The 26,578-nt window shown below is 42.7% G+C and overlaps 1 protein-coding gene across 3 annotated transcripts in view; it reads right to left on the bottom strand.

The window, feature by feature from the left end:
* The window catches only part of LOC120053904 (guanine nucleotide-binding protein G(o) subunit alpha-like), a 190,580-nt gene that overhangs the window by 33,281 nt on the left and 130,721 nt on the right, over positions 1-26,578 (bottom strand). The gene's annotated exons all lie outside the window — the stretch shown is intronic.

The raw sequence follows: 26,578 nt of genomic DNA on the forward strand, positions 1-26,578 counted from the left end.
TTACAGCGAGATATTGATGAGTTTTCACTTCCTACGGCTTCCACTAGATGTCAACAGTCAATAGAACTTTGTCTGATGACTCTAATGTGAAGGGGGGCCGAAGGAGACAGGAATTAGTCACCACTGCCACGAGCTGACCATGCTTTGACCACGCGCATTCACGTGATAGGCAGCTCCGTTCCATCGCTCAACTGAAGTCAATCTAATTCTCCGGTTGGAACGTTATTCAAGATGTATGTTAACAACATTCTAAAGATTGATTCAGTACATCGTTTGATATGTTTCTACTGACTGTTATGGAACTTTTGGACATTTCGTCACGTTATAGTGGACGCGCTTTGTGACTTTGGAATTGTTTACCAAACGCGCTAACCAAAGTAGCTAATTGGACATAAATAACGGACATTATCGAACAAATCAAGCATTTATTGTGGACCTGGGATTCCTAGGACTGCATTCTGATGAAGTTCATCAAAGGTAAGGAAACATTTATCATGTTATTTTCTGGTTTCTGTTGATTCCAACATGGCAGCTAATTTGGCTATTGTTCTGAGCGCCTTCTCAGATTATTGCATGGTCTGCTTTTTCTGTGTTTAAAAAAAAAATCTGACACAGCGGTTGCATTAAGGAGAGGTATATCTATAATTCCATGTGTATAACTTGTATTATCATCTACATTTATGATGAGTATTTCGGTTGAAACGATGTGGCTATGCAAAATCACTTGATGTTTTTGGAACTAGTGAATGTAACGCGCCAATGTAAACTCAGATTTTTTTATATAAATATGAACTTTATCAAACAAAACATGCATGTATTGGTTAACATGAAGTCCTATGAGTGTCATCTGATGAAGATCATCAAAGGTTAGTGATTAATTTTATCTCCATTTCTGCTTTTTGTGACTGCTATATTTCGCTGGAAAAATGGCTGTGCTTATTGTGGTTTGGTGGTGACCTAACATAATCGTTTGTAGTGCTTTCACTGTAAAGCATATTTGAAATCGGACACTTTGGTGCGATTAACAATAAGATTACCTTTAAAATGATATAAGACACATGTATGTTTGAGGAATTTTAATCATGAGATTTCTGTTGTTTGAATTTGGCGCCCTGCACTTTCACTGGTTGTTGTCATATCGATCCTGTTAGCGGGATTGCAGCCATAAGAAGTTTAAGCCATTTTGCCACACCTTTGGAAGTCATTGTTCATTTGGAAGATCCATTTGCGACCAAGACTGATGTCTTGAGATGTTGCTTCAATATATCCACATAATTTTCCTCCCTCATGATGCCATCTATTTTGTGAAGTGCACCAGTCCCTCTTGCAGCAAAGCACCCACACAACATGACGCTGCCACCCCCGTGCTTCACGGTTGGGATGGTGTTCTTTGGCTTGCAAGCCTCCCCCTTTTTCCTCCAAACATAACGATTGTCATTATGGCCAAACAGTTCTATGTTTGTTTCATCAGACCAGAGGACATTTCTCCAAAAAGTACAATCTTTGTCTCCATGTGCAGTTGCAAACCGTAGTCTGGCTTTTTTATGGCGGTATTGGAGCAGTGGCTTCTTCCTTGCTGAGCGGCCTTTCAGGTCATGTCGATATAGGACTGTTTTACTATGGACATAGATACTTTTGTACGTGTTTCCTCCAGCATCTTCACAAGGTACTTTGCTGTTGTTCTGGCATTGATTTGCACTTTTCGCACCAAAGTACGTTCATCTCTAGGAGACAGAACACGTCTCCTTCCTGAGCGGTATGATGGCTGCGTGGTCCCATGGTGTTTATACTTGCGTACTATTGTTTGTACAGATGAACGTGGTACCTTCAGGCATTTGGAAATTGCTCCCAAGGATGAACCAGACTTGTGGAGGTCTACAATTATTTTTCGGAGGTCTTGGCTGATTTCTTTTGATTTTCCCATGATGTCAAGCAAAGAGGCACTGAGTTTGAAGGTAGGCCTTGAAATACATCCACAGGTACACCTCCAATTGACTCAAATTATGTCAATTAGGCTATCAGAAGCTTCTAAAGCCATGACATAATTTTCTGGAATTTTCCAAGCTGTTTAAAGGCACAGTCAACTTAGCGTATGTAAACTTCTGACCCACTGGAATTGTGATACAGTGAATTATAAGTGAAATAATCTGTCTGTAAACAATTGTTGGAATCACTTGTGTCATGCACAAAGTAGATGTCCTAACCGACTTGCTAAAACTATAGTTTGTTAAGTGGAGTAGTTGAAAAACGAGTTTTAATGACTCCAAACTAAGTGTATGTAAACTTCCGACTTCAACTGTACATCCAATCTAGGCGCTGAAATTAAATAACTGTTTTCATTCCACTAGTGTCAACAAATGCAAGGGTCACAGTAGAGGGGCATCCTGGAAGGAGTGACCAAACACTAGTCACGATGCCCCGACCTGCACACTGGTTCTGGGAAAGGGTGTGTTAGCCCTTATTGCCGACCCTCCACTGCCTGGCCAGAGAGGCCTGCAACAGTAACTCAGTTACAGGCTGGGCATCCTGTGTGTGTGTGTGTGTGTGAGTGTGTGTGTGTGTGCGCGCCCCACTACTCTGCCTCTCTCCTCTGCAGCTGCTAATCCCACCCGCTTCCTGTGGGCTCAGACCCCTAGTCCACACTAAAACCGGACACACACACACACACACACACACACACACACACACACACACACACACACACACACACACACACACACACACAGTCTTGTACAGCTAACCTTGTGGGGACATACAATTCAGTCCCATTCAAAATCCTATTTTCCCTAACCCCTAACCCTAAACCTAACCCATACTCTTACCCTAACCCTAACCCTAACCTTAACCCTAACCCTAACCCAAAAACCTAAACTTTATCCTAACCCTAAACCTAACCCTAGCTCCTAACCCTAACCCTACAACTAACCCTAGCTCCTAACCTTAATATTTAACTTAATTCTAACCCTAACACTAATTCTAATTCTAACCTTAACCCTAAACCCCCTAGAAATAGCATTTGACCTTGTGGGGACTAACAAAATGTCCCCAGCTGGTCAACTTTTTGTTCGTTTACTATTCTTGTAGGGACTTCTGGTCCCCACAAGAATCGTTAAACACGTCCACACACACACACACACACACACACACACACACACACACACACACACACACACACACACACACACACACACACACACACACACACACACACACACACACACACACACACACACACACACACAATACACAGATATAAAGGACACATGAAAAAAAAAAAAATAGAGACACTGAGACAGTGGTCCTCTGTAGCTTAGTTGGTAGCGCATGGCATTTGCTATACCAGGATAGTGGGGTCAATTCCTGGGACCACCCATACTTAGAAAGTGTCTGCTAAACGGCATAAACAATATATACAGTGAGAGGGTCACCACGACAATAGAGTGCAGCTGTAATCTCTGTTCCTCTCTGAGGACAGAGTGAGAGAAGGCTGGAGGAGGGCAGACACTTGTTCCTCAAAGGCTTGAGATCAGAACCCAGTGGTTTCTCTGTAGTGAGTATTGGGGTGTGATAACATGGGAGTGTAGGGAGTCATTGACCTGTATGCCCTCTCTGAGTGACCATGTGCAGTTGACACCAACCATAGTACTTGACTAACAGGCTCTAGTCTGTCCTGTGACATGCTCTACTCCAGCCTGTCTGCCACTCACAGCACCAATCAGGAGCGTAGTTACCAACAGAGCAAAGGTCATGGGGCATCACTAAGAAAAAATGAAATCCCTTCTCAGCTTCTGTTTCACCACCTGCTCCTGCTCTGAAGCTGATCAATACCCAGTCATTGATAATGATCTACACACTGGATACACATGTTGTGTGCACACACACCCACCTTCTAGCTGCAATCTCCTCTATAATGGTAGAGGATGAGGCAAGAGGATGTTACAGAAAAAAAAGATGGAAAAAATGGCTCTTTCTCTCTTTTTCACTTCCTCTAATCTCCTCACTTGCTCAACACTTCCCCTCCTTACGTCATTTCACCAATGTCCTTCAGTCTTCTTTATGTAGCATCGATCCAAAATTACACTCAAACACAAAGCCATGCAGTGTCTGCAGCCAAGGCACTGAAAAGAGTGTTTTGTTCCTTAAAGCAGGAGAGCCAGGCAGCTTAGCTATGACAAAGCCCAGCGTTTTAGGGTCAGACTCCCTCAGCAGTCCTAACCTGGGGGAGAGAGGCTAGGCCAGCCAACTGAGCAGGGAGAGGGAGGAACACTTCAACCCAAATCAGCACAAAAACAAGCGTGAGAAATGGAAGATAGAGTGTTGATAGGAGAGAGAGAACTGAGAATAAGGTTGGAATCTGTGATCTCCGTAGATTCTCTATGCTATACAGTGTTATCCCTGGTGGGAGAGAGACTGCATTGTTCACATCGGCATGAGAGCCCTGGAGACATCTGGAGCCCAGCACAGGAGAAGTGACAGGAACTGCTATCACCATTAAAGTCTGACACTAAAATACCACTCACTGTGAGATGAACTGAGACTAAGAAACCAAGAAGCTGCTGTTGTAGCTTAAATGATTATACCACCTGTATTACCTGTATTACCATATTACCTGTTCCAAGATGGCTGCTCAAATACAGCTTGCCAATATAATATATTCAGGACGTGTCTGAGAGCATCAAAACTGTGATGTATCATGGGTAAATTGTGACTGACTGATCGACAAATAATATTGAGGAGTTATTTATGATGCAAGGTGATTTGACTCACCTTTAAAGTTGACTGCAATGTCGAAAGCGCCCAGTCTTTCGACAGATCAACATGGTGATTGATGACAGAGTTGGGCAAAATGTTTGTGATTGGACAGGGGAGAGTCTCTCTCCTCCTTCCTAGTAAGCCTAACCTTTAAGTACAGGCCCTGTGAACTCAGTTGGATAGAACCCTGTAGGTCGCACCTCTTCCACTATAGACGGTTTCAACAGTCAAAACAAAAACAAACCCCCCCATGGCTTGAGAGGAACCAACTGCACTGACCCCTGACTGACATCAGCCTGAGTGGGCATTTATCCACATTCCTTACTCCCCCAATCCTAAATGGATGTTTTCCAAAGTGAAAATAAGAAACGTGGATAGCCCAATACAGGGAAAGGCTGATAGCACCTTCATGCATAAACCTCATCCCACCTTTGCAGCATGGAAAACCTAGGGAACGTGAAATGTAAAATTCTGGACTGTGAACTGTGGCGCATTATAAACTCCATGTGCCCAGTCTAGTCAAGATAGCCTCCATTGATTTAGTGTTAAGCAGTGGAGGCTGCTGAGGGGAGAACGGCTCATAATAAAGCTGGAATGGAGTGGTATCAAACACAAACACGTGGTTTCCATGTTGTTAATACCATTCCATTGACTCCATTCTAGCCATTATTATGAGCCGTCCTCCCCTCAGCAGCCTCCACTGGTGTTGAGGCAACGACAGAGGCGAACTTTCCTTCCTAATTAGGGCAGGGCCATCAGAGACGATCTACTTACTGCTGAGATACTGTATATATGGTCCCTGGTCCCTTCCTGAGCCTGGCTGCTACCTGCACCCTGCCTGCCTCCTGGTCTTGTGTGGGCCCACATCAAACAGGTGCCTCCCTGCTTACCCTTCTCACCCAGCAGCACCACACCCCAGCACCAGCACAGATTAGGATTAAAACAAGGCCGCAAAGTGCCTGTTTATTGGTATTATGATAATCCCTTCTCAGACCGTGTCATTACGATGCCTCGTGTCCTACTGTACTCCCATTCTTAGCTACTGCTATCTTGTTATCTTCAAAAAGAAACCTTTTGATCACAGCTAAAAACAGAGGATTAGAATAGGGATGGGGATAAAGGGGTGCAGGTAAAATGTAGTTTAGGATATTTTTAGGCAACATGCAATACTTTACTAGCCTGGTCCCAGATCTGTTATGTTTGGCATAACAAGGACCATACTGTAGGACTTGGCTATACAGCACAAAGAGATCTGGGATCAGGCTAGTAGGCTAGTACTTTACCCCTGGGTTACATAACTTCCTGTTCCACTGTAACAGTATGTGTGGTGGGTGAGCTGAACAGCACTCCATTCCATTGATGATCCTGAGAGGATGTACAGTAATTATGGATGTGATGACTGTGTGTGTGTATTTGTGCATGGACATGGATCACTGGCCCTCATGGCCCTACACAAGGTACAATACAGGGAGATACTGTGGCAGCCGCCTGCACTGAGCTCCTCAGAGGAGAGATGCTACTCTGATTACAGCAGAACCACAGCAGAGGCTGTTAAAACCCCTGGAGCCTCCATTATTGGCCTGTAACAGATAAGGAAAATATTGATCACTTCAGTTTACGTCTCTCTCTTTACCACATGTTGTGTCCTATACTGTACAGTAACGATACAAACAGATGATTAGTCTGTGGACAAACCGTCATGACACATTACAATTACAATTAGACAATGTGCTAATCAGAGCCAGAGAGATAGAGGGGTCAGCTATGGGCCATAGACGGGCTGGGAGCCTCTAAACCTAGAACATGCAGGAAACAGACAGACACATTGTAACGATCGTCGTAATCCTCCTCCTCGGACGAGGAGGAGAGGCGAGAAGGATCAGACCAATATGCAGAGTGGTTAGTGTCCATGATTATTTAATGAATACAGACTGAACACTTAACATACAAAAACAACAAACGTGACAAACCGCAAACAGTCCCGTGTGGTGCGACATACACAGACACGCGATACAACCACCCACAAAACACACGTGAAACCCCGGCTGCCTTAGTATGATTCTCAATCAGGGACAAACGATCTACAGCTGCCTCTGATTGAGAATCATACCAGGCCGAACACAAAAACCCCAACATAGAAAAACACACATAGACAACCCACCCCAACTCACGCCCTGACCAACTAAATAAATAAAAGAAAAAGGAACAATAGGTCAGGAACGTGACATAACCCCCCCCTTAAGGTGCGAACTCCGGGCGCACCAGCATAAAGTCTAGGGGAGGGTCTGGGTGGGCGTCTGTCCACGGTGGCGGCTCTGGCGCTGGTCGTGGTCCCCACCCCACATTAGTCACTACCCGCTTTCGTAGCCTCCTCAAAATGACCACCCTCCATATAACCCCCATTAGATTAAGGGGCAGCACCGGACTGAGGGGCAACACCGGACTGAGGGGCAACACAGGAATGAGGGGCGGATCCTGGCTGGCTGGCTCTGGCGGATCCTGGCTGGCTGGCTCTGGCGGATCCTGGCTGGCTGGCTCAGGCGGATCCTGGCTGGCTGGCTCAGGCGGATCCTGGCTGGCTGGCTCAGGCGGATCCTGGCTGGCTGGCTCAGGCGGATCCTGACTGGCTGGCTCAGGCAGCTCCTGACTGGCTGGCTCAGGCAGCTCCTGACTGGCTGGCTCTGGCAGCTCCTGGCTGGCTGGCTCTGGCAGCTCCTGGCTGGCTGGCTCTGGCAGCTCCTAGCTGGCTGGCTCTGGCAGCTCCTGGCTGGACGGCTCTGGCAGCTCCTGGCTGGACGGCTCTGGCTGGTCCTGGCTGGACGGCTCTGGCTGGTCCTGGCTGGACGGCTCTGGCTGGTCCTGGCTGGACGGCTCTGGCTGGTCCTGGCTGGACGGCTCATAACAGACGGACAGCTCTGACGGTGCTGTGCAGGCAGACAGTTCATACAGCGCTGGGCAGGCAGACAGCTCAGACACTGGCTGCGCTGGACAGACGAGCAGTGCAGGCGGCGTTGAGCAGACGAGCAGTGCAGGCGGCGTTGAGCAGACGAGCAGCGCAGGCAGTTCAGACGGCGCTGGGCAGGCAGGCAGCTCAGACGGCGCTGGACAGACGAGCAGTGCAGGCGGCGTTGAGCAGACGAGCAGTGCAGGCAGTTCAGACGGCACTGGGCAGGCAGGCAGCTCTGACCCGCTGAGGCGCACAGTAGGCCTGGTGCGTGGTGCCGGAACTGGTGGTACCGGACTGGAGACACGCACCTCAAGGCTAGTGCGGGGAGCAGGAACAGGGCACACTGGACTCTCGATGCGCACTATAGGCCTGGTGCGTGGTACCGGAACTGGTGGTACTGGGCTGGGGCCACGCACCATAAGGCGAGTGCGGGGTGCTGGAACTGGAGGTACTGGGCTGGGGCGGGAAGGTGGCGCCGGATATACCGGACCGTGCAGGCGTACTGGCTCCCTTGAGCACTGAGCCTGCCCAACCTTACCTGGTTGAATGCTCCCCGTAGCCCGTCCAGTGCGGGGAGGTGGAATAACCCGCACTGGGCTGTGTTGGCGAACCGGGGACACCATGCGTAAGGCTGGTGCCATGTACACCGGCCCGAGGAGACGTACTGGAGGCCAGATATGTAGAGCCGGCTTCATGGCACTTGGCTCAATGCTCAATCTAGCCCGGCTAGTGCGGGGAGGTGGAATAACCCGCACCGGGCTATGAACACGTACAGGAGACACCATGCGCTCTACTGCGTAACACGGTGTCTGCCCGTACTCTCGCTCTCCACGGTAAGCATGGGAAGTGGGCGCAGGTTTCCTACCTGCCCTCGCCACACTACCCTTTAGCCCCCCCCCCCAAGAAATTCTTGGGTGAGCCTCTCGGGCTTCCAGCCGCTCTGCCTTGCTAGCGCCTCATAATGCCGCCTCTCCGCTTTAGATGCCTCCAGCTCCGCTTTTGGGCGACGACACTCCTCTGGCTCTGCCAAGGGTCCTTCTCCGTCCAGAATCTCCTCCCATGTCCATTCCTCCTTGAACCACTGCTGCTGTCGCTGTTGCCCGTTAACCCGCTGCTTGATCCGGGTTTGGTGGGTGGTTCTGTAACGATCGTCGTAATCCTCCTCCTCGGACGAGGAGGAGAGGCGAGAAGGATCAGACCAATATGCAGAGTGGTTAGTGTCCATGATTATTTAATGAATACAGACTGAACACTTAACATACAAAAACAACAAACGTGACAAACCGCAAACAGTCCCGTGTGGTGCGACATACACAGACACGCGATACAACCACCCACAAAACACACGTGAAACCCCGGCTGCCTTAGTATGATTCTCAATCAGGGTCAAACGATCTACAGCTGCCTCTGATTGAGAATCATACCAGGCCGAACACAAAAACCCCAACATAGAAAAACACACATAGACAACCCACCCCAACTCACGCCCTGACCAACTAAATAAATAAAAGAAAAAGGAACAATAGGTCAGGAACGTGACACACATACACTTGGCAGCTCAAATGGCTGCTTCCTCTGCCTCTCCCAGGAGAGACTAGTGGCCTGATTCAATTTCCTGAGACCAAGCTCTGATACTACTGTTATTTACATAAACCGCTATATACTCTCCTTTCTCTTTCTCTGTCTTTTTCCTTTATTCCCCTCTCTGTGCTTGTGAATAGGGCCCCACAGCTGAAGTGTGAGGCCAGTGAATGACTGTCTTTATGTGAGCAGCACACACAGTTGAATTAGCCTTGGAGGAAAAGGTCAAAGATCAATGCTCAACAGCATTAGCTGTCCTGGGGCACAAAATGGGCATTCTTCAGGAAGGTCAATGCAGAGCTCCATATGAAAACAAAACTGCATTCGGTATCAACATCTATGATAATAATCCTGGCCACACATAACTGTAGAGCATAATCCAGCAGAGAAGAACATAGATGAAGGTAAACCAGCACGAAGCCAGAGAAAGGCCACTCTGATCAATAGCTCTGAGTGGAAATCCTATAGCCAGCATATTCAATAGAAAAGAACACAGTACATTAGAATACGGGTCATTCCATGTCATTTCAGCAAGCCATGACACCCACCATCTCAGATTGTTCTGAAATAGTTTCTGTAGTTAGAAACAGATAAGATTAGCATTCCTGCAACATTATTTTGTTGAAATATAATTTGATCTCTGAGAAATTAAGCTAATTGATTGCACCCAAATTGGCAATTTTAATTTATAGGATTCGTATAATATTCAATAAATATATTCCCTAACTTTTGATTTGGACCAAAGTTTTTTTCTAACAATGAGTAAGACGAGGAATCCAAAGAAATGGTCAAAAGTCCCCCACGGACTGATGAACCCATATACAGATATGCATCTGTTGGTCACAGTAGGGGCGTGGAAGACCAGTCAGTATCAGAAAACCAGTCAGTATCTGGTGTGACCACCATTTATCATGCTGAAACATGAGGTGATGGCGGTGGATGAATGGCACGACAATGGGCCTCAGGATCTCATCACGGTATATCTGTGCATTCAAACTGCCATCGATAAAATGCAATTGTGTTCGTTGTTCGTAGCTTATGCCTGCCCATACCATAACCCCACTGCCACCATGGAACACTCTGTTCACAATGTTGACGTCAGCCAACCACACACTCACACACGACGCCATACACGCAATCAGCATGTCAATTGCACGCTCCCATAAAACTTGAGACATGTGGAATTGTGTTGTGTGACAAAACTGCACATTTTAGAGTGGCCTTCTATTGTCTCCAGCACAAGGTGCACTTGTGTAATGATCATGCTGTTTAATCAGCTTCTTGATATGCCACACCTGTCAAGTGGATGGATTATCTTGGAAAATATAAATGCTCACTAACAGGGATGTAAACAGATTTGCACAAAGAAATGTAGAGAAATACGCTTTTTGTGCATATGGAACATTTCTGGGATCTTTTATTTCAGCACATGAAACATGGTATCCTAAATAATTTTCCAACCGTTTTTTTTCGGAACAGAACCATCAATGTTTTTGTTCCGTTCCACTGTTCCGACCAGCCAAATAAAGTTCTGATCCGGTTCGATCCCCCAAAAAGTACATTTTGCTTGACATTAAATGACTACACCAATCAGTGCGGATAGAGTAGCTTTCTATGGAGCAGGCAAGCTATAGTTGTTTACATGCATTGGACAGACAGAAGTGTAGGGTGCAAGATGCGACTGAAATTGTGTGGGTGGGGAGAGAGTGAGAGAAAGTGGAGGAGGAGGCTTTTCTTGAAGCGCTGGGCATCTTGTTATGACAAGCATTATCTGAATTAAAACCACATAATTATACCTACGGAGGAGCGGCTTCTATGAAGGAACTTTGAATGTCTTTGAACTTCGGAGAGTTGGCTTAACGTTGGATCAGAGCTAGCTAGCTAACAAGCTTGTGTGTGCAGAGTGGCACCAGAATTGAAATATAAACACGTCTTACCTTTTTGTAGTTAATAAACCCAATATGAAAAGTGATAACCATAGTATCCTTAACTAGTTAATCCATTCTTCTCTAATTAAATCTCTCTCCCTAATTTCTGAATCACGTTTGTAATGTCAGTAGGCTACAGTAACCTATGCTTCAGAGCGGGAGAGCAGGTAGCCTACACATGCACACACACTGGTAAAGATTTCCAGCTGGCAGGCAGACACTGGAATATGTTTCTGAGTGACAGAGTGAGGGCTTTAAATAGACCTTCTTGCTTTTTGGGGGCTGGAAAAAAATGCCCAGAGCATAAAAGAGCTTTATTAAGCGGTTCCCATGCTTTTAAAATAACTGTTCTGTTCTAGAACACTATAGATCACTTTCGTTCCCGGTTCTGATTCTGTTCCTCAAAAATATTTGTTATTTTTCTGGATTTAATAATATTGCAGGAGTGCTAATCTTATGTTTCCAAAAACAGAAACAATTTCAAAACAATCTGAGATGGTGGGTGTAGAAATCCTCTTTCTTGCGTTTTTTGAGGTGGAATGACCCATACAGTATCTACAGTTATTCTTAAAGCACACAATACTGTCCCATCCATGTTGAAGAGGAGGTTTGTCCTTGTCTCTGTATGTACACTATATATTCAAAAGTATGTGGACACCCCTTCAAATCAGTGGATTCAGCTATTTCAGCCACACCCGTTGCTGACAGGTGTATAAATCGAACACACAGCCATGCAATCTCCATAGACAAGCTCAGTGACTTACAGGGTGGCACCATCATAGGATGCCACCTTTACAACAAGTCAGTTGGTCAAATTTCGGCCCTGCTAGAGCTGCCCCGGTCAACTGTAAGAGCTGTGAAGTGAAGTGGAAACGTCTAGGAGTAACAGAGGCTCAGCCGCAAGCTCACAGAACGGGACCGTCGAGTGCTGAAGCACGTAGCGTGCAAAAATCGTCCGTCCTTGGTTGACAGACGAATCTGGGTTTGGCGGTAGCCTGGAGAACACTACCTGCCGGAATGCATAGTGCCAAATGTAATGTTTGGTAGAGGAAGAATAATGGCCTGGGGCTGTTTTCAATGGTTTGGGCTACGCCCCTTCGTTCCAGTGAAGGGAAAACTTAACAGCATACAATGACATTCTAGATGATTCTCTGCTTCCAACTTTGTGGCAACAGTAGTTTGGGGAAGGCCCATTCCTGTTTCAGCATGGCAATGCCCCCGTGCACAAAGCGAGGTTCATACAGAAATAGTTTGTCGAGATCGGTGTGGAAGAACTTGACTGACCTGCACAGAGCCTAGACTTCAACCCCATCAAACAACTTTGGGATGAATTGGAACGCCGACTGCGAGCCAGGCCTAATCACCCAACATCAGTGCCCAACCTCACTAATGTTCTTGTGGCTGAATGGAAGCAAGTCCCCGGAGCAATGTTCCAACATCTAGTGGAAAGCCTTCCCAGAAGAGTGGTGTTATCGCAGCAAAGGGGGGACCAACTCCATATTAATGCCCATGACTTTGGAATGAGATGTTCGACGAGCAGCTGTCCACATACTTTTGGTCATGTAGTGTGTCATGACGTCGCCTGCTTGGGTATTGCAAACCCCATCCCCCTCTCCCTGCCTTTCCCTGCCCCTTCAACCCACGCTGTGGTCACAGAGAGGTCGTAAATTCCTGAGAATCTCCTCATGGCCCAACAGTATTAGACAGAGGGTAAACTTTCAGGACAAAGGAATTTTCTCCCACCTCACAGAACTTGAGGTACGAACATATTTCATGTTCCTGCAAAAGTATAAAAGATCGGTGGAGAGTCCAGCTATTAACATGCCCATTGGCCACCACGTGGGAAACTCATGAGAGACTGTGGGACTACATTACCATACCGCTGTTTATATAATAACCTCAGATATGAGGTTTACATCTGTTTGTTGTATAAAATGAATGAGTGAGTATGATACTGTTTGTATAATTGTGTAATATGATTTTGGACTGTTTAATTAAGAAAAATACAAATCCCTTTTTGATTTGAACTAAACCCGAGGACCCGCCCCTGAGCCAGTTGGGTCAGACATCCAAGGACAGCCCCTTCCTGCTATCTGAATAAAAGTCGACTCTGAGAAATTACCATTAGACCATGTTTATCCTCCATGGGGAGAACGAAGGTTACCATTGCTGAATCTTTAACCATACCACGTGGTTAAACTCTTAGACTAATAAGAACAAGTTTTGATATTGACTACTAGTCTGCAGCTAGGAATTCGGTATCATTGAACGCGAAGAAAGACAACCGCCGAAACATCCATTCTATAACGAATGCCACTCTGAACTATCCACAATAAACGAGACAGAAGGAACTCCAACAGAAACTAACTTCACTCCAACGATCAAGACGACACACACCGAGCGTAACTATATATATATTGATTGCAATTGTTCCCGAATGAGTGAGCGTTCATGTGTAAAGGATTAGCATGTCAATTGTTATAATTATGAACTCTAGTGACTTCTTAGTCGAACAACAATTTTTCCTTTGTCTAACAGCCGCCATGCCGGTTCAGCCCACTAGGGCATATTTCTCCCATCATTTCATGTAACTATTTTTAAGTTTGTTTGTTTGTTTATGCATTTCTGTGAATTAATTAGTTAGTAATAAATAAATGATTTAAGACAATTGATGTATGGATGACTCATAGTGAAGACTGGGTTCGTGCAGATAATCAACAATTTACGACGTTTGGAATGAGACTAACGTGAGGTAAAAATAAATAAATCATTAATCAGAAGACTATTGATCAGATATGAAAATATCTGAAAGGTTTTATATTGGGAAATTATAACTTTGTAATCTAATAACTTTCCCTGGTGCCCTCGAATTCATAGTTAATTAGTTACGTTATTACTCAAGTGATCGCGTAATCCCTAATTACAGGAATCTTTGATAAAAACTATAAGTCTTCAATTTAACGATAGCAAAGACACAACAAGTGTATGTATGTATGTATGTATGTATGTATGTATGTATGTATGTATGTATGTATGTATGTATGTATGTATGGTGATAATGACATCACAGTAGGCTGTGTCCACTGAGACATGACTGGAATTCTGAAACAATACCAAATGGCTTCCTTCATTCCCCATTTCTTCACCTTTATCCTTCTATCACTCTCTCTCTCTCTTCATCTCTATCCCTCATGTCCTTCTTCACCTGTCCCTTCTGCTTTCTTTATATACCCCTCCCTTTACATGTGTGTTTTTTTCATTTACCTCTCACCTCTCCCACCCTCTCTCATCATCTCTGGATAGACCAGATTGTTATGTCATCACACTCCACGGGGCGCTTCTGATTCACAGATAGGCATAGTGCCTTTTCTAAACGGACACTGAATTGAAACTCAGATATTTACTACCCCCCCTCGCTGCTGCCAGCCCTCCTCTTCACTTCATTATCGTGTCTCTCTTTCTCTGTCGCTGGCTCACAGGTTCCACCCTCCCTGCCTTCCTCTTCACTCCTCCGCATCATGTGACAGTCAGCTACAGTTGCCATGGTTACCAGGCCCTTCCTGGGGAATGCAATCTTGGGTCTCTCTCTCTCTGTCTCTCTGTCTTTCTCTCCCTCCCTCTCTGAATTATTGATCTGATAGAATATTTAACTGTTATTCTGCTTTCTTGCTGAATGGTCCAGTTGTGGCCTAATGGCTGCCAGCCAGGCCTTAAAGGCCCTGCCGTGCGGTAGGGTACTATGCGTTGTGGCTCAGCCTCTGTTGCCACACTAAGTGGAGCGCATTGGCCATGCCCACCATGGACGCCACTCATCTCACATACACAGAGCTGAGCTACAGAGCTCCAGAGCCACTGCCAGCTCCGACCCCCACATTGCCTCACCATTAACCAGCCAGGGGTGGCTCCTTCTCCTGCCTCCCGCTGCTACGTCACCCAGCACAGGGAATACACACACTCCCCACACCATTAACCAAAAGGACATGTGGTGATGATACCTGTCTGCGTAGTGAGAAATTCCTGTGCGTGCCTACCATAATTGGTATATATATCAAAGAGTGGCTCTAGCTAATTCAGGCACCAGATGATGTAGGGTTAGTAAAATGAGACACAGAAGCTAAATGGTGGATAGAAACACGAGGCAAATTAGTCTTCCATATGCCAGATGTTCACAATCAGAGCAATCAAGAAGCCAATATGACTGCAGACTGTTTTAGTGAAACATATCAAAGAAACATAAAGTTCATATTCAAACAGACCAGAACAAAACTAGAAACATCCTCGATGAAACGTCACAAGGCCAGGTGATGTGCTGTTTTTGTGCTGTTCTGTTTCCATACTAACGTTAACCAAATGTTCATTCCACTATGCATGTCATGTCTCGTTTCACTTATGTACCTAGAGTTTGAACCTCTACTGTCAGATCTATGTCTCTTTCTCTCTGTAATAACAGAATCAGGGACATTATCCTCATTGTTAGAGACATACAGTACATGCACACCACTGAGTGGCTGGAAACTAGATCTGGATCTGGGTCACACTGCCATGCTGCCTGCTCTGCTGCCCGCTCTACTGCCCGCTCTGCTGCCCGCTCTACTGCCCGCTCTACTGCCTGCTCTGCTGCCCGCTCTACTGCCTGCTCTGCTGCCCGCTCTGCTGCTCGCTCCCTGACCTATGAGATGCCACAGAGAAACTTGTGGAACTCTGAACTTTTAGAGTTAAAGAGCGCTCCACTCTGCTCTGCTTGTCTGAGTCTCTCCACTCCACTGCCGTCTCCAACAACATCAGCCCGGCCCGCTCCTCCCCACTTCTCTCTGCTCAGCTTTCATTTCAGCTCCTCTCTGTCTCAGAGACTTCATAGACTTCACACAAGCTGCCACCTCCACCCCTCTGAAACACACCTCAGTGAGACTCCGCCCTTTTAGGTGTCAATCTCTCTCACCATTCTGCACAGGCAATAGGCTATGTGGTTAACCCCACCCCTCTCAGGCGTCCCAGAGAAATTTGCAGGGGGAAATCAAATTAAGCCTGCAAATAACAAACAACATGGGCGTCAAGGTGTTGGCTCATTGCTATGGCAGACTGGCCAGTAATTAGACAGGCCTGTGTGCCCAGCCAGGTGGAAATGACGTGCCCACAGGTGGGGGTGGAGTTGGCCCACAGTGGCGCCTGCCTGGTAGGACCCCCCGGACACCACATAGGGAGGGGTAATTAGACAGAGTGCAACAGGATCCATATCTTCTCCTGTCTTAACGTTACTGCTTTGTCATCATCCTGACCTATAACTGTTCATTTCATACTCAGGTTGTTGTAGTAGTGGTGGTCCATTAGTAAAGTAGGGGGTGAGAGACGAGTGCAAAAATGGAGAAGGGATGTGTTCCCATATTCTCTGTATGTGTCACGGTCGTGTGGAGAGACGGACCAAGGCGCAGCTTGATTGGAGTTCCACATCTTTATTATAGTGAAACTTCAACAAACCAACAAACAAACAACGACCGTGCAGTACTGAGGTGCAACATGCACTCACTCAAAAATCCCACAAAGCAGGTGGGAACAGGGAACCCTTAAGTATGATCCCCAATTAGAGACAATGAACATCAGCTGCCTCTAATTGGGAACCATACCAAGAGCACCAACATAGAAATATATAACCTAGAACACCCCCTAGTCACGCCCTGACCTACTACACCATAGAGAACCAAGGGCTCTCTATGGTCAGGGCATGACAGTATGTACAGTATGGAAGTATTGAGGTACCGATCACAGAGGATAAACCTTGGATTTAAAAGAAATCCAATGCAATTCCACCCCTTAAACCACTCCAAATAGCACCAACAGGAAGCCATAGTATTCCCCCGCTTAAGCCTCTGAGAGAGATGGTGTTATATAGGGAGAAGGAAAAAGAAAAAAAGCTGAGAAAATGTAAAAAGAAAGAAAGTCAGAGCCCTATTCAGAGCCATCCCGGCCAATGAAAGGCTGAGATCACATAGATGTACTGTTCCTGTTCCTCTTCAAGTGTCCGATGAGCTGTGTCTCTGTGGCAACCGCCTGTTTCCTAGCAGTACAGCACAGCTTATGGAAAAATGAATGAAAATCCACCCTGAGAGAGCGGGAAGGGAAGAGAGCAGGAAGGCCAGAAAACAAGATGTCCACAGTATTACTGACAAACCAGGAAAAACAAGCTGGTGCTCCCTCTGTGTGGAGAGAGGAACATAATCACACCCAAGACTAACAAACCATCAGTAGCCAGTGGTGTGGAAGAGAGGACTGGACACACAGTACACTTAAACTGGCACACACACACATACACACACACACACACACAGACAGCAGGGACGATTGCTGCTCATCAGCTGAAGAGGAGCACCTTGTTTCAAGGACCTAAATATAAATCTCGGCTCTGAATGCATTAGTTTGATAGCTGTAAAATAAGAGCTGTTGAATTAGATTCTTATTTTCTCAGTTTGTCAGATGAAAAACTACACACAGTACCCTTACAGTAAGAATGCTAATGCGTCTATAAAAAACTGAGAAAAGTAGTCACTCAAACCACCATTGTCCCAAGTGCTCTGTGTGTAACCCACACACAAACACACTAAAACACACATGCATACCTCAAATCAAATCAAAGTTTATATATGCATACCTGTGTGTGTGTGTGTGTGTGTGTGTGTGTGTGTGTGTGTGTGTGTGTGTGTGTGTGTGTGTGTGTGTGTGTGTGTGTGTGTGTGTGTGTGTGTGTGTGTGTGTGTGTGTGTGTGTGTGTGTGCAAGTAGTGTAATCCTGCTGTCTTTGCGAAGCTCTCAGGCAGACAATTAAATACATTATAAGCGGTTATTGCCACAACCACCCATCTCCCACACCTAGCCTAGGCTACAGCTGCCTTTTCTGGAAGTAGCATTAGCCACACTGTGGCAGTCAATCACCAGTTGAACTGGAACATACTGTAGGGACCAGGGGAGACAGGACAGGATAGGACGTCTCCACTGGACATTATCCATCTACTACTATTAGCTACTACTGCTAATAGCCTACTGTTACATCTGCCCCTGCCACGCCCTCTACTTCTCATCCTGTGTCTCCCTAATCTGCCGCCACTCCCCCAGTGCTCTCTCCCTCTCTCTCTCTGTGTGGGTGTATCTGATTGTGTGAGTGGAGACAGATGTGCTGGAGTCAGAGCAGATCCCCACCAGCTGCAACCTGTTCCATAATCAAGACCTCTACAAATACTCAGCCCTGCCACTTCCACACTGCCAGATCGTAGCCTCTGCTCAGTCAGTCTGCATTTCAAGCCGTTTGTTCCTGCATAGATCTTGTTATCCTGTGGTGCCTGTTTTCCCTAGCCTGACGCTGCTTTTCTCTCCGCTACAGTTCCGTCCGCTCTGACTCTGGTCCCTGTCTCCAGTCCCTCGTCTCGTCAGTCCTGCTTCCCAGCCCTGGAACCCCGCTCTACTGCTTCCTTGGATTCCGCTCCGGACCTGCTTACCCTGCCCTTACACCCCTTGCCCCGGCCGCAGCCTCAGTTCCTGGTTCTCTGTTACCTGCCCGAGCTCCCCCTGGCTCCCCCCATTTTTCAATAAATACCTTGGTTAACTTATCCCTGTGTCCTTGTCTGAGTCTGCACTTGGGTTCACCAGCTACTATTACTACTATTACTAGTATTAATACTACTACTACTGCTAATAACCGATTACTACTACCACAACTGCTACTACTACTACTACTAATAGACTACTACTACTACTACTACTATTGCTACTATTACTATGACTACTGCTAATAGTCTACTACACCTATTATTACTACTACTACTACTAATAATAATAGGCTGCTACTACTACTACTATTACTACTACTACTACTACTGATATTACTACTAACACGACTAATAGTGCTACTAATAGCCTACTACTTTTACTACTACTACTACTACTACTAGCCTACCACTTTTACTACTACTACTACTACCACTAACTATTCGAGGTGCTAATACCCTACTACTACTACTGCTAATATCCTACTACTACTACTACTATGACTACAACTAACTACTACTTCTAATAGCTTACTACAACTATGACTATAACTACGACTACTACTACTACTACTAACTTCTAGTGCTAATATCCTACTACTACTACTACTACTATTACTACTACTACTACTACTGCTGCTACTACTACTACCACGACTACTACCGCTACTAATAGCCTACTACTTTTACTACTACTACTACTACTACTACTACTAGACTACAACTTTTACTACTACTACTACTACTACTAATTACTAGTGGTGCTAATAGCCTACTACTAACACTGATAATATCTTACAACTACTACTACGACTACAACTAACTACTACTGCTTACAGCCTACTACAACTATGACTATAAATATGACTACTACTAACTACTACTGCTAATATCCTACTACCACTACCACTAATATTCTACTATTACTATTACTACTGCTTATAACCTATTTCTACTACTACTACTACTACTACTACTACTAACTTCTAGTGCTAATAGCCTACAACTACTAATAGCCTACTACTACAACTACCACTATTACTACTACTGCCAAACGCTTACTACTACTACTACTACTACTAATAATAATAACATACTACTTTTACTACTACTACTACTACTACTACTACTACTACTACTACTAATAGCATACTACTACTAACTTCTAGTGCTAATAGCCTACTACTACTATGACTACTACTAACTACTACTGCTAATAACTCACTACTACTACAACTATGATTACTAATACAATTGCTAATATCCTACTACTACTACTACCATACTACTACTACTACCACTACTACTGCTAATAGCCTACTACTACTACTACTACTACTAGCCTACTACTACTCCTACTACTGCTACTTGCCTACTACTACTAATATCCTCCTCCTACTACTACTACTACTAACTACTACTGCTAATAGCCTACTACTACTCGTATTACTACTACTACTACTACTGCTAATAACCTACTACTACTACTACTGCTACTAACTACTACTGCTAATAGCCTACTACTACTACTATCCTACTACTACTGCTAATAGCCAACTACTACTACTACTACTACTACTATACTACTACTACTACTAATACTACCACTACTACTATGACTAGTACTACTACTACTACTACTAATAATAATAATAATAACCTACTACTACTACCACTATTACTACTGCTAATAGCATATGCCTATTTACTACTACTACCACTACTACCAACTACTACTATTCTACGACCACTACTACTACTACTACTACTAATAGCATACTACTATTACTACTACTACTAGCCTACTACTACTAATATTCTACTACCACTACTACTACTACTACTAGCCTACTACTAGTACTACTACTAATAGCATAATACTATTACTACCACTACTACTACTCCTAACTTCTAGTGCTAATATCCTACTACTACTAGGTTACTACTACTACTACTACTACTACTACTACTACTACTACTACTACTACTACTACTACACTGCTACTGATAGCCTACTACCTTTACTACTACTACTAATAGACTACTACTTTTACTACTACTACCATCACTACTACTAACTACTAGTGGTGCTAATAGCCTACTACTACTACTGCTAATATCCTAATACTACTACTACTATGACTACAACTAACTACTACTGATAATAGCCTACTACAACTATGACTATAACTTCGACTACTACTACTACTACTAATAGCCTAATACTATTACAACTACTACTACTAGTACTAACTACTACTGCTAATATCCTACTACTATAACGACTACTAGTACTACTAATATTCTACCAATAATATTACTACTGCTAATAGCCTATTTGTACTACTACTACTACTACGTCTAACTTCTAGTGCTACTATCCTACCACTACTAATAGGCTACTACTACTACTACTATTACTACTACTACTGCTAATAGCCTATTACTCATATTATTACTACTACTGCTACTACTAATATCCTACTACTTTTACTACTACTACTACTACTCCTACTATTAACTTCTAGTGGTGCTAATAGCCTACCACTACTACTGCTAATAGCCTACTACCACTAGTACTAACTACCACTGCTAATATCCTACTACTACTATTACTACTACTACTAATAGCCTACTACTACTACTACTACTATTACTACTACTACTGCTCATATTACTAATATTGTTACTACTACTACTAATACTACTACTACTACTAGCATACTACTTTTACTACTACTACTACTAATAGCCCACTACAACTAACTTCTAGTGCTAATAGCCTACTACTACTACTACTACTACTACTAACTACTACTGCTAATAGCCTACTACTACTAGTACTAACTACCACTGCTAATATCCTACTACTACTACTACTACTATTACTACTACCACTACTACTAATATTCTACTAATACTATTACAACTGCTAATAGTTTATTTATTCTACTACTACTACTACTACTACTACCTTCTAGTGCTAACATCCTACTACTACTACTGCTAATAGCCTACTACTACTACTACTATCACTACTACAACTGCTAATAGCCTATTACTAATATTGTTACTACTATTACTACTACTAATACTACTACTACTAATATCATACTACTTTTACTACTACTACTACTAATAGCCCACTACTACTAACTTCTAGTGCGAATAGTCTACTACTACTACTACTACTACTAACTACTACTGCTAATAGCATACTACTACGACTACAACTATGATTACTACTACTACTACTACTAACTACTACTGCTAATAGCCTACTACTACTACTACTGCTAATAACCTACTACTACTACAACGAGTACTAACTACTACCGCTAATATCCTACTACTACTAGCCTACTACTACTACTAATATCCTACTACTACTACTACTAAATATTACTGCTACTAGCCTACTACTACTACTACTACTAACTACTACTGCTAATAGCCTACTACTACTAGTACTAACTACCACTGCTAATATCCTACTACTACTACTAATACTACTACCTTCTAGTGCTAACATCCTACTACTATTACTACTACTACTAATAGCCTACTACTACTACTATTATTACTACTACTGCTAATAGCATATTACTAATATTGTTACTACTACTACTACTACTAATAGCATACTACTTTTACTACTACTACTACTACTAATAGCCCACTACTACTGACTTCTAGTGCTAATAACCTACTACTACTACTACTACTAACTACTACTGCTAATAGCATACTACTACGACTACAACTATGATTACTACTACTACTACTACTACTACTACTACTACTACTACTACTACTACTACTAGCCTACCACTTTTACTACTACTACTACTACCACTAACTATTCGAGGTGCTAATAATAGTGCTACTAATAGCCTACTACTTTTACTACTACTACTACTACTAGCCTACCACTTTTACTACTACTACTACTACCACTAACTATTCGAGGTGCTAATACCCTACTACTACTACTGCTAATATCCTACTACTACTATGACTACAACTAACTACTACTTCTAATAGCTTACTACAACTATGACTATAACTACGACTACTACTACTACTACTAACTTCTAGTGCTAATATCCTACTACTACTACTACTACTACTGCTGCTACTACTACTACCACGACTACTACCGCTACTAATAGCCTACTACTTTTACTACTACTACTACTACTACTAGACTACAACTTTTACTACTACTACTACTACTAATTACTAGTGGTGCTAATAGCCTACTACTAACACTGATAATATCTTACAAATACTACTACGACTACAACTAACTACTACTGCTTACAGCCTACTACAACTATGACTATAAATATGACTACTACTAACTACTACTGCTAATATCCTACTACCACTACCACTAATATTCTACTATTACTATTACTACTGCTTATAACCTATTTCTACTACTACTACTACTACTAACTTCTAGTGCTAATAGCCTACAACTACTAATAGCCTACTACTACAACTACCACTATTACTACTACTGCCAAAAGCTTACTACTACTACTACTAATAATAATAATAATAACATACTACTTTTACTACTACTACTACTACTAATAGCATACTACTACTAACTTCTAGTGCTAATAGCCTACTACTACTATGACTACTACTAACTACTACTGCTAATAACTCACTACTACTACAACTATGATTACTAATACTATTGCTAATATCCTACTACTACTACTACCATACTACTACTACTACCACTACTACTGCTAATAGCCTACTACTACTACTACTACTACTACTAGCCTACTACTACTCCTACTACTGCTACTTGCCTACTACTACTAATATCCTCCTCCTCCTACTACTACTACTAACTACTACTGCTAATAGCCTACTACTACTCGTATTACTACTACTACTACTACTACTACTGCTAATAACCTACTACTCTACTACTGCTACTAACTACTACTGCTAATAGCCTACTACTACTCGTATTACTACTACTACTACTACTACTGCTAATAACCTACTACTACTACTACTACTACTAACTACTACTGCTAATAGCCTACTACTACTAGTACTAACTACCACTGCTAATATCCTACTACTACTACTAATACTACTACCTTCTAGTGCTAACATCCTACTACTATTACTACTACTACTAATAGCCTACTACTACTACTATTATTACTACTACTGCTAATAGCATATTACTAATATTGTTACTACTACTACTACTACTAATAGCATACTACTTTTACTACTACTACTACTACTAATAGCCCACTACTACTGACTTCTAGTGCTAATAACCTACTACTACTACTACTACTAACTACTACTGCTAATAGCATACTACTACGACTACAACTATGATTACTACTACTACTACTACTACTACTACTACCACTAACTATTCGAGGTGCTAATAATAGTGCTACTAATAGCCTACTACTTTTACTACTACTACTACTACTAGCCTACCACTTTTACTACTACTACTACTACCACTAACTATTCGAGGTGCTAATACCCTACTACTACTACTGCTAATATCCTACTACTACTATGACTACAACTAACTACTACTTCTAATAGCTTACTACAACTATGACTATAACTACGACTACTACTACTACTACTAACTTCTAGTGCTAATATCCTACTACTACTACTACTACTACTACTGCTGCTACTACTACTACCACGACTACTACCGCTACTAATAGCCTACTACTTTTACTACTACTACTACTACTACTAGACTACAACTTTTACTACTACTACTACTACTAATTACTAGTGGTGCTAATAGCCTACTACTAACACTGATAATATCTTACAAATACTACTACGACTACAACTAACTACTACTGCTTACAGCCTACTACAACTATGACTATAAATATGACTACTACTAACTACTACTGCTAATATCCTACTACCACTACCACTAATATTCTACTATTACTACTGCTTATAACCTATTTCTACTACTACTACTACTACTAACTTCTAGTGCTAATAGCCTACAACTACTAATAGCCTACTACTACAACTACCACTATTACTACTACTGCCAAAAGCTTACTACTACTACTACTAATAATAATAATAATAACATACTACTTTTACTACTACTACTACTACTAATAGCATACTACTACTAACTTCTAGTGCTAATAGCCTACTACTACTATGACTACTACTAACTACTACTGCTAATAACTCACTACTACTACAACTATGATTACTAATACTATTGCTAATATCCTACTACTACTACTACCATACTACTACTACTACCACTACTACTGCTAATAGCCTACTACTACTACTACTACTACTAGCCTACTACTACTCCTACTACTGCTACTTGCCTACTACTACTAATATCCTCCTCCTCCTACTACTACTACTAACTACTACTGCTAATAGCCTACTACTACTCGTATTACTACTACTACTACTACTACTGCTAATAACCTACTACTACTACTACTGCTACTAACTACTACTGCTAATAGCCTACTACTACTACTATCCTACTACTACTGCTAATAGCCAACTACTACTACTACTACTACTACTACTAATATCCGACTACTACTACTAATACTACCACTACTACTATGACTAGTACTACTACTAATAATAATAATAATAATAACAATAACCTACTACTACTACCACTATTACTACTGCTAATAGCATATGCCTATTTACTACTACTACCACTACTACCAACTACTACTATTCTACGACCACTACTACTACTACTACTACTAATAGCATACTACTATTACTACTACTACTAGCCTACTACTACTAATATTCTACTACCACTACTACTACTACTACTAGCCTACTACTAGTACTACTACTAATAGCATAATACTATTACTACCACTACTACTACTCCTAACTTCTAGTGCTAATATCCTACTACTACTAGGTTACTACTACTACTACTACTACTACTACTAATATCACTGCTACTACTACTACTACACTGCTACTGATAGCCTACTACCTTTACTACTACTACTAATAGACTACTACTTTTACTACTACTACCATCACTACTACTAACTAATAGTGGTGCTAATAGCCTACTACTACTACTGCTAATATCCTAATACTACTACTACTATGACTACAACTAACTACTACTGATAATAGCCTACTACAACTATGACTATAACTTCGACTACTACTACTACTACTAATAGCCTAATACTATTACAACTACTACTACTAGTACTAACTACTACTGCTAATATCCTACTACTATAACGACTACTAGTACTACTAATATTCTACCAATAATATTACTACTGCTAATAGCCTATTTGTACTACTACTACTACTACGTCTAACTTCTAGTGCTACTATCCTACCACTACTAATAGGCTACTACTACTACTACTATTACTACTACTACTGCTAATAGCCTATTACTCATATTATTACTACTACTGCTACTACTAATATCCTACTACTTTTACTACTACTACTACTACTCCTACTATTAACTTCTAGTGGTGCTAATAGCCTACCACTACTACTGCTAATAGCCTACTACCACTAGTACTAACTACCACTGCTAATATCCTACTACTACTATTACTACTACTACTAATAGCCTACTACTACTACTACTACTATTACTACTACTACTGCTCATATTACTAATATTGTTACTACTACTACTAATACTACTACTACTAATAGCATACTACTTTTACTACTACTACTACTAATAGCCCACTACAACTAACTTCTAGTGCTAATAGCCTACTACTACTACTACTACTAACTACTACTGCT

Source organism: Salvelinus namaycush, chromosome 9 (genome assembly GCF_016432855.1).
Source record: "Salvelinus namaycush isolate Seneca chromosome 9, SaNama_1.0, whole genome shotgun sequence".
Classification (NCBI taxonomy): Eukaryota; Metazoa; Chordata; class Actinopteri; order Salmoniformes; family Salmonidae; genus Salvelinus; species Salvelinus namaycush.